This window comes from Chamaea fasciata, unplaced genomic scaffold (assembly GCF_029207755.1).
Source record: "Chamaea fasciata isolate MVZ Bird 193981 ecotype frontalis unplaced genomic scaffold, bChaFas1.0.hap1 SCAF_11, whole genome shotgun sequence".
Classification (NCBI taxonomy): domain Eukaryota; kingdom Metazoa; phylum Chordata; class Aves; order Passeriformes; family Sylviidae; genus Chamaea; species Chamaea fasciata.
The window spans coordinates 23,646,827-23,655,341 of NW_027094096.1; positions in this window are offsets into that span (position 1 = coordinate 23,646,827).

Below are 8,515 nucleotides of genomic sequence, written 5' to 3' on the forward strand. Positions count from 1 at the left end.
AGTGAAGTGGGGAAAACCAGCCACATTTTATAGAAATTGTTTGCATTTGGGAACCATTGGGAGGTGTGGGATGTCTAGTTCTGAGCCTTCCCAAAACTCCAGCACCTGTCTAGATGTATTTATACACAGCTGTCAGTAGGATGATTTAGGCCATGTTTGTATCAGAGTATCCTCAGGAATTGCAGGGGCTGAGTCAGTTCCCAGCTGCAGGGGGATTGACCTCTCTCTTGGATTGCTACCACAGGAGAGGAAGGAAAACCACAGCTGGAAATCACGAGTTTTGTTCTAGAGCTGGCAGTGAAACAATGAGAAAATTGCAAGTGGTGTCACTTTGGGGCCAAAGTATGGTCAGAGACTGGAGCAGGATGAGACACTGAAAATCACCGGAGTAGCTGTGAAATACCACAACCAGCCCCCCTCTAAAGTGGCTTCTTCACTTTCCTCAACACATGGTTTCACTTCTGTCAACAGAACACAAAAACCTCTAAAATTGTCACCTCCTCACTTTGCACAACCCAGGATTTCTTCAGTGCCCTGCAGCAGAGGGATGGTGAAGACTACAAGCTTTGCCTTTGTGAAACACCAATGCTGCCAAATTTCCCAGCTCCGTGAACTCCTGTTTCCATTTTGTTCTAGAAAAATCATACAGCATCACAAAGCCCTGCTGAATCCAGTCAAGTTCTGGAGTAAAAACTCTGAATTTCCTTTGAGCTGTGTATTTTTGTGAGCTGCCACAGACTCAGCAACAAAGATAGAGATTTCTTTGGGTAGGAATCAGAAATAGAATAAGCTCAGAAAAACAATTAAAAGAAAATCTGACTATTCTTTAAATAAAAGATCTAGGAGATATTTTTGAGAGCAGCACATGAGACTTAAAATTTCTATTCAGAGGCAGGCAAGTGCATATAAAAAGAATCACACATTGATTGGCCTTTTGTTTATCAAAACAAGTTTGGAGAAAGCCTTAAAAATATTTTACAACCTCATATTTTAGAAATAAGCTCCTCATGCAGCTACAAAAGATTATGGTGCATGGCCAGTTTAAAAACATAGGAACTCTCTGCTGAAAAAAACAAAAATCTCAGCTGTTATTTAGGATGTCAGGCATTACCCAAATGAATTTCAATGGAAAAAGATGAAGATCAGCAACATTGTTAAAGATAAAACCAGAGCATGGTAATGGATAAATAGGGTATCTTGGGGCTTTTTGTTGTTTCCTAGTTTTAGCTTATTTGGAATAGCTGTGCAGTTGGTTTCAATTAATTCTCATCTGCTCATAAAGAAATCTTTGATCTAAAAGGAGTCCTTCTAGTTCGAGTTAAAGAAAGAAGAAAACAAAGAAAGTGAAATCCTGTTGTGCCTTGTTAGCAGCACATGAGGGGTGTGAAATCCTCAGGCCATTGTGGGCAGGGGCAGAGCTGGGATCACACAGCTGGACTGTCCAAACACGGATCCCAACGGGAATTACGGGCACAACATCCAGAGCCAGAGGCCAGCCCTTGGGAAAAAGCTTCAATGGCCCCATCTCCCAAAAAGCCGAGCTGGCTGCCAGGCCAGGGCTGGAATTTGGGGCTCTGGGAATGCATCGTGCATTGTTATAATAAAATTTTTCTGGTGTGATTTTATCCAGCAAGTGTTACTGCTCATTCTTTCACCTTGGAAAGGAATTGGATCAAAATGGCTGCACAAAGAAGAGATCCAGGGTGAGTGGGTGGAACCTGGTCCACTCTGAAACAGGATTTCCCCATAATCTAAATCAAGAGAGTCCCAGTTATCCTTTTAATTGTCAGGACTCTCCTGGTTCAAACCCCACAAGACAAAACCCTTTTTTCCCTTCAATCCTCATCCCTTCCTCACACAGATCTTCCTCCAAAGCAGTAGAACAAATGATGTGTAGGGTTGGATGAGCTCTCCAGGCATTTGTACTTCCCTGACAAACAAAGCCACAAAGCTGGAAAAATCTGTCAAAGGAGCATATTTGGTCCAGGCAATCACTTATAAACCATTTTATGCTGTAAAATCTTTTCTATTGCTAAGAGATGTTGTGGAAATGAAACAGCCTCAGCTCCCAGACTGGCTGTTTTATTTCCAGCCTGAGATTTCCTGGGCACAAATAGATGCAGAAGAGAGCACAGCTGCTCTGGGTCATGCAGGAAAGCCAGAGCTTTGGAGATGCACTGGATTTGCTGTAAATGCACAAATTAACCCTAAATCTCAGGCTTTTGGAGCAGCCAGGGCTGCTGTGGCTCTGGCAGACACCGTGGCAAACACTTCCAAGGTTTGTGGAGCTGAACAGGTCACTGTCACCTCCTGCAGGGCAGCTCTGAGCCATCACACTGTTCCATGTCCAACACCCAAACACACAGCACCCTCAGAGTCTCCATCTGAACAACAAGAATGGCTCCTCAGGGCATCTTTGAACAGCATTCAGATGAAAAGGACTGAAAAAAACCCAACCTTCTAAGGGTAGAGCAAAGCCAGGAACAGCAGTTACACAATAATCCAGTTCAAGTGATGGATAGAAGCTGAATACAAGCCTGAGCTGTGATAGTAAAGATGGATCAAACAAGAGCTGCAAGATTTTTTTTCAAAACAGGAAGGCTCCTCTTTGGTTTGTTTCCCCTGCATTTATTTGGATGGCAACAGGAGCAGGAAAATACACTCACACTATTTTTAAAATGAGAAATAACAGTCAAAAAAAAGGATGAATAGTTTCACATAACTGCAGGATGCCAGCCCTCATGAACCTGTTCCATCAGTGGTTTATACTGCAAGGAGAAAAAATGTGCTAAGGAGAAGTTAAAATCAATGGGTCATACCCCCAAAAATGCATTTATGGAATATTGGAGAACTAAAAAAAGTTGAAAAAAATCTCACCCATCAGAAAACTGTGAGATGGAAAATCAAAGTCTGCTTTTAGCTGTGCTCCTTCAAGGCCTTCAGGATTGGTCCTTTTTAGAACACATTGCTTTGCTTGCAGAGCCTCAGAGAGGAGACAGATGATGCAGTTATTACTCTTCAGCACCACTCTGGCTCTTTTCTTTTTCAGGAATTCTTGATGATCTGTCCAGGCTCTTGTCCACAGGCTCTCCAGGAGTTCCCCCAGCTGGCACTAGATGGGGTCTGATGCTCAGCATCTTTTGATCACAGACTGCTTCGTTCTTTTGAGGAAAGGAGAGTAAACAATGAGATTTCATCCCAACTGAAACAGTTAGGACAGCTTATTTAGAAAAAAAAAAAACCTCAAAAACAGAGACAGAGTTCTGCATTCCCACATTTCCCTAAATATCTATTTGATCACATTCACTCTGTCCTAAAGTGGGTGTGGTAATCTCAGGTAGGTGACTTAGAAATGCAAGAAGGGAGATCACAGACTCTTCCTCTCACACCTCCCCATCCCTTGGGAAGTTTCCCGATCAAAATAATCACCACTATTTTCCAAATTCTGAAGGAATAGTTATAGGTTCTTTTTCAAATTCTTATAATTATGATGATGATCTGGAAATTATTAAGAAAAAGCAACCACTGCTGTAAATCTCCTGGTCTCGAAAGAAACTGCTACAGAGGCCAACACAGAGGCAAACACAAATAGTGAAACTTTAACACGAAAGAAGCAGCTGAAGAATTTTGCTAAATATTAATGTCGCTTTTCAGTCCCCAATTCTCCCGCTTTGGTCTTTATAGCACCTACAAAAAGAGCCCCAAAAAATCAGCCCCATACAGAAAACCACATTTCTTCCCTTACCTTCCCAGACTCTTCAGATCTGCTTGAAGCAGAAAAAAAGAAATCTGACGTTACTTTGAGATCACTCACCTGTCACTGGAAACTCGAGGAGTGAGTTCTTAAAACAGTTTTAGCTCTTCTTAGTCATCTGTTCATGGAAATTTATATTTCATTGTAGTAAAAACTTCCATCTGAACTTTTTGCCTAACAATTTTCTCTTTCAAAAAACTTAAAGAGGGAGGAAAGTTTCCTTTGATTAGTTTTTTAGAAGTTCATTTGCAAGCATTCTTTCCTTTTGAACAAGAAAAACCTAAAATTTCCATGACTGCCAGGCTATTTTAATGAGTTAAAGAAAGAGTTTTCTTATAAATTATTCATTTCTTTCCTCTCCTATTTTTTAGTTTCTTTTCTCCTCACAGTATTATATCACTATTCTATATCCTCGGCAACAAAATCCTTAATTCATAATAACCACATCTGACTTTTTGACAATAAAAGTACAATAAACCAAGTGATGTATAGAATACCCCCTGCAATTCCGATGTGTTAGATACAATTTCATCCTTTTTAATTTCTTTTTTTTTTTCCCTTTGGTGGGAGGATAGAGTAAAAAACTGAAGAGGGAAGAATCTAAGACTGATGAAGGTTCGAGAAATGCCCAATAGCTTTATCTTGTCTGCAGCACTCTTTCAAGAACAATATCCAATATTTTCAAAAACCATAAAGGACCTGGCCAGGATAGGAAGAAAAATCCCTGAATCTATCTAATGGTCTATTTGTATCCTGAAGCAGGAGAAATAATAGCCTGGTAATTCCATCCCAGGGAAACAGCAGACTCCATTCTTCCACTCCTGATAAATGGATTTATCGCAGCACTGATTTAGAGCTTTATTGGGACAAACAGATATGAAGCATTTTAACCAACAACAAACGACTCCATTGCTTGTGGCTGAGTGGAACAGACTCAAAAATGTTTCCTTCATGAACCAGTGATTAGAGAGACAATCACAGACAGTGAAGATTTAACACAGAAGCAGCAGCTGAACAGTTTTGGTAAATTTTAACAGCACTCATCAGTCCTTAAAAACATACCTATCAAATACACACTGTACTGATTATACCTTACAGGAAAGTGATCTCACAACTCCCAGGAGATGCTGAGCTGAATCACAAACTTATCTTGGTTCCTTGAAATAATCAGAAGGTGCCTAAAGCTAATAATTAGTACTTAGACTACAATATCTTCTCTCCCACTACGAAGATTATTGTGTCCCCCTTTTTTTTTTCCTGGGGATTTGTGCTCATTTATATTCCAGGACTCATCTCTTGTGAGAAACAACCCCAGCAGAGTAGAGGCTACACACTGAGAAGGGTTTTAGAATGTCACTACTGATCTATGTAGGAACTAAGAGCCACAAATGCCAAAAGGCCAGAAAGAAGGGAAGAAATCTTGGACATTTTCCTGAAGGGAGGAAAAGAAAATCATCTTGAGCTTCATTTCCAGGTTGGGAAAAAGGCAACACTTCAATGGCATTAGATCATTACAGCACAGAAAGGCTCGGAAGGGCTCCTGAGTGATGTCACATCTTCTTCCAAATACACTGGACTTCAAACCAGCATAAAACAGCAGCCTCTACACCAATGAGTTAAGAAGTCTGTCCTGTGCAAATAAAACCTCCACTTCTATGCCCAAACAGAGAGTAAATGTATTTCTGTGAAACAGATCAAATTTCTTTTGATTGCTCAACAGTTGGGTTTTTCTTTTCTTCTCTATTCCCTGAAAATCTTTTTAAGAACTGGACTAAGATCTTTCCTTAGATTTTGCACAGCATCTACAATCCCTGTTTCTTCACATGTAATTTCCCAGTTTGCTAATAAGTGCCCAAACACCTCTTTGAGATGATCTCCTACAGTCAGACAATCAGAGCTGTTCCAGTTTCTCTGAGCTTCACAGAGCTCCTCTATTTAATTAACTTCAAGTGCTGTATTCTCCAAGGAAGCAGAGGGAGAGTTTATTAGGAGGTGTGGTATAAATTACACAGCAATTTGAACAGAGTGGAAATCCAAGACAGTCTGAGTGCAAGAAATCTCTCTGTAACACACCTACTCCCTGAGAGGCCAAAGGGCAGAACTGGGTTTGCAGCTCTTATTTAAGCCCCCGAGGAAGTGTGATGCCTCAGCATCTCCAGCAATTTGATCCATTAGGAATGCATGCCAAGCTGAACTCCCAAAGGCTTTGCACAGATTTTTAGAGTTTAAATCGAAATCACCATCCAAAAAAACCACTAAAAAAAGCCCACCCACATTCTCACTCGTTGCCTAGGTGAGAAATTCACTAAGTCTCCCCTTTTGCCTGGAAGATTTTAAAGTTGCATCTGAAGGATCCAGCCCTGAGGAGCAGATGAATAAATCCCAGCTCTCTAATTAAGCAGAGGGGCTCTTAACACCCTGGAGACCCTGAATGTTCCAAGCACAGCTACCAGACAAGAGCAAGTGGATTGGCTTTAAATGATTGCCAGACTATCAGATAATGGCTCAACAATTAAAACAACCCTCCAGGGAAGGGAAAACAGGGCAAAACAATCTTCCTCCAGAGGATTCCAGACCACATCGTTCCCTGCTGCTGCTGACACCCAATCGAGCATCCTGCAGATGAGGAGAATGAAGAGGAAGGCAAATCATGCCAAATTAATGTGCCAGAAGGAAAGAGTGCAAAATTCCCAATTCTTTTTGCAAGCAAGGACTAAAGTTGTGCCTTAACCACCAGACTATCAGCAATTTGCTCCTTTGGAGGTGGGAATTTCTACTTAGGGTGAAGTGTGTAGGAGTCCAAGGCCAGGCTGGACGGGGGTTGGAGCAACCTGGGGCAGCAGAAAGCATGGAGGTGGAATGGGATGGAGCTTTAAGGTCTCTTCCATCCCAAACCATTCCAGGATTCTGTGATTAATACTGGCAATAAAAAGCAGGTTTCAAGGCACCTCCTTCAACCCTAATTTTAAAAGCATGCTCTGTTCAATACTTTCAGAAATTATACAAGCAAAGAGAACAAGTAACACACACCAAGCCACGGTGACATCCTGAACAGCCATGAAAATCAACACCACCAAATCCGTGGACACAAATTACTCTTTCAGCAACCAGTTAAATAGAAATACAAAAAGTTTTGCAACATAATATGGCTGCATTCTGGTGTATTCATGAATCCTGTCAGCTTCCCTTTTATTAACAAGATTCATTTTAACTGTTGGTATTAACGTGACAACAAAATGTAAATGATTTGGGGAGTCTTTCTCAATTGCTATATAATGATAAAGGGGAAAAATTCTCTTGTATCAAGTTCATTATTAAAAAGGATAAGTAAATAAATCTATAAAATATTCTGTTAGTTGCTGGGAAACCTCATTGTTGATATGACAACCATGGCACAGAAAACCAGATTACAGCTTCCTTCAGATCTGTGGGGATTCTACATTTTCATTAGGGAAAGTGGTTTCTATCTGCTATGCTATAGTGACACCTACAGAAAAAAAAGCCCAAAAACATTTAAAATGGGGGCCAAGGGCAGGAATTTGATAAGAGATCATTTTTAAGTGCTGTATAACCACACTTGTGTGTGTATGCAATAAGTATTGTTTGAAATCCAGCACCGAGGCTCTGCTATTCCATCTGCCAGTCTTTTAGGACCCAATTTATAAAGCTTTTCATGTCAGCAAATCATGCCAACAGCAAGTTCCCAAGCAAAGTTGGTTATTAGAATTGCTGAGCCCATGCTGCTAGCATGCCTTCAGAGGCAGGGAGTTTTACAGTTTACAAAGGCTCAGCACTTTTTTCCCTGTGGTGCTGCTGAATTTACAAAAAAAGGAGCATCTCCAGAATCTCCTGTTGATTGTGCATTGTTGCACTAATGTAGTGCAATCTTGTCATGCAAGTTTGTTTTCTCTTGAAAATGCACTCAAACCTTTGCTTCTGCTTTTGCAGAAGGGAGAAATATTCTTTTTTTTTTTCTGGATGTTCTTTCCTCAAAATTAAATGCTCTGGGAAATTCTGGCACAGCTTTTATGGTTGACAACACCTTCAACATGAGAAGACATTTACAGAACTCTCATTAATTCAATATTATGTTCTTGAATCCTCAAAGCCTGACACACCATTTCCATTTTCCTTTTCCACCAAACAATGGCAGAACAATCTCCTCTTCTTTCCTGTCCTCTTCCTTTAACCCTTTCAGGTATTGCAGTTGAGGAAGAGTTTAATGACATTAAAGGCTTCAACGAAGGAGCCTCTTTCTTTGAAGGAATGAACAGAAAATCTTGTGTCACTTAGGAAAAAGTCTTCATTACATTTCCCAATATGAGGTTACAACTAATACTGCAATTTATGCTTCGTTTTCAGTCAGCAACAGCTCCAAAACCAGAGGGGAAAGACTCTGTAAGCTTTCTTTTCCTCCATGTTCAACATCCATATAAAATTAGGAGCAAACACCCAAAACCTGGACCTGTACCTAAATAGGACACAACAAACAGCTCCTGGTGTTGCCTTTATTTACTCCTATCCATTTAACCTATTGCTTTAGGATAAAATTTTCTCAACTAACATGACCTTAAGCTGTGTCTGCCCCTGACATATTTGTTTGCTAAACTGTGCAGATGACATTTATTTGCACAGATCAGCCACTCTCACCACTCTGAGCAGACCATAAGGACTCTAAGCAGGGCTTGACACCAGCCTTAGGAACTGCCACCATTCCAGGCTGCAGCAAAAAGCCTCCGTAGAGTTCCCTCTGAGTCTCTA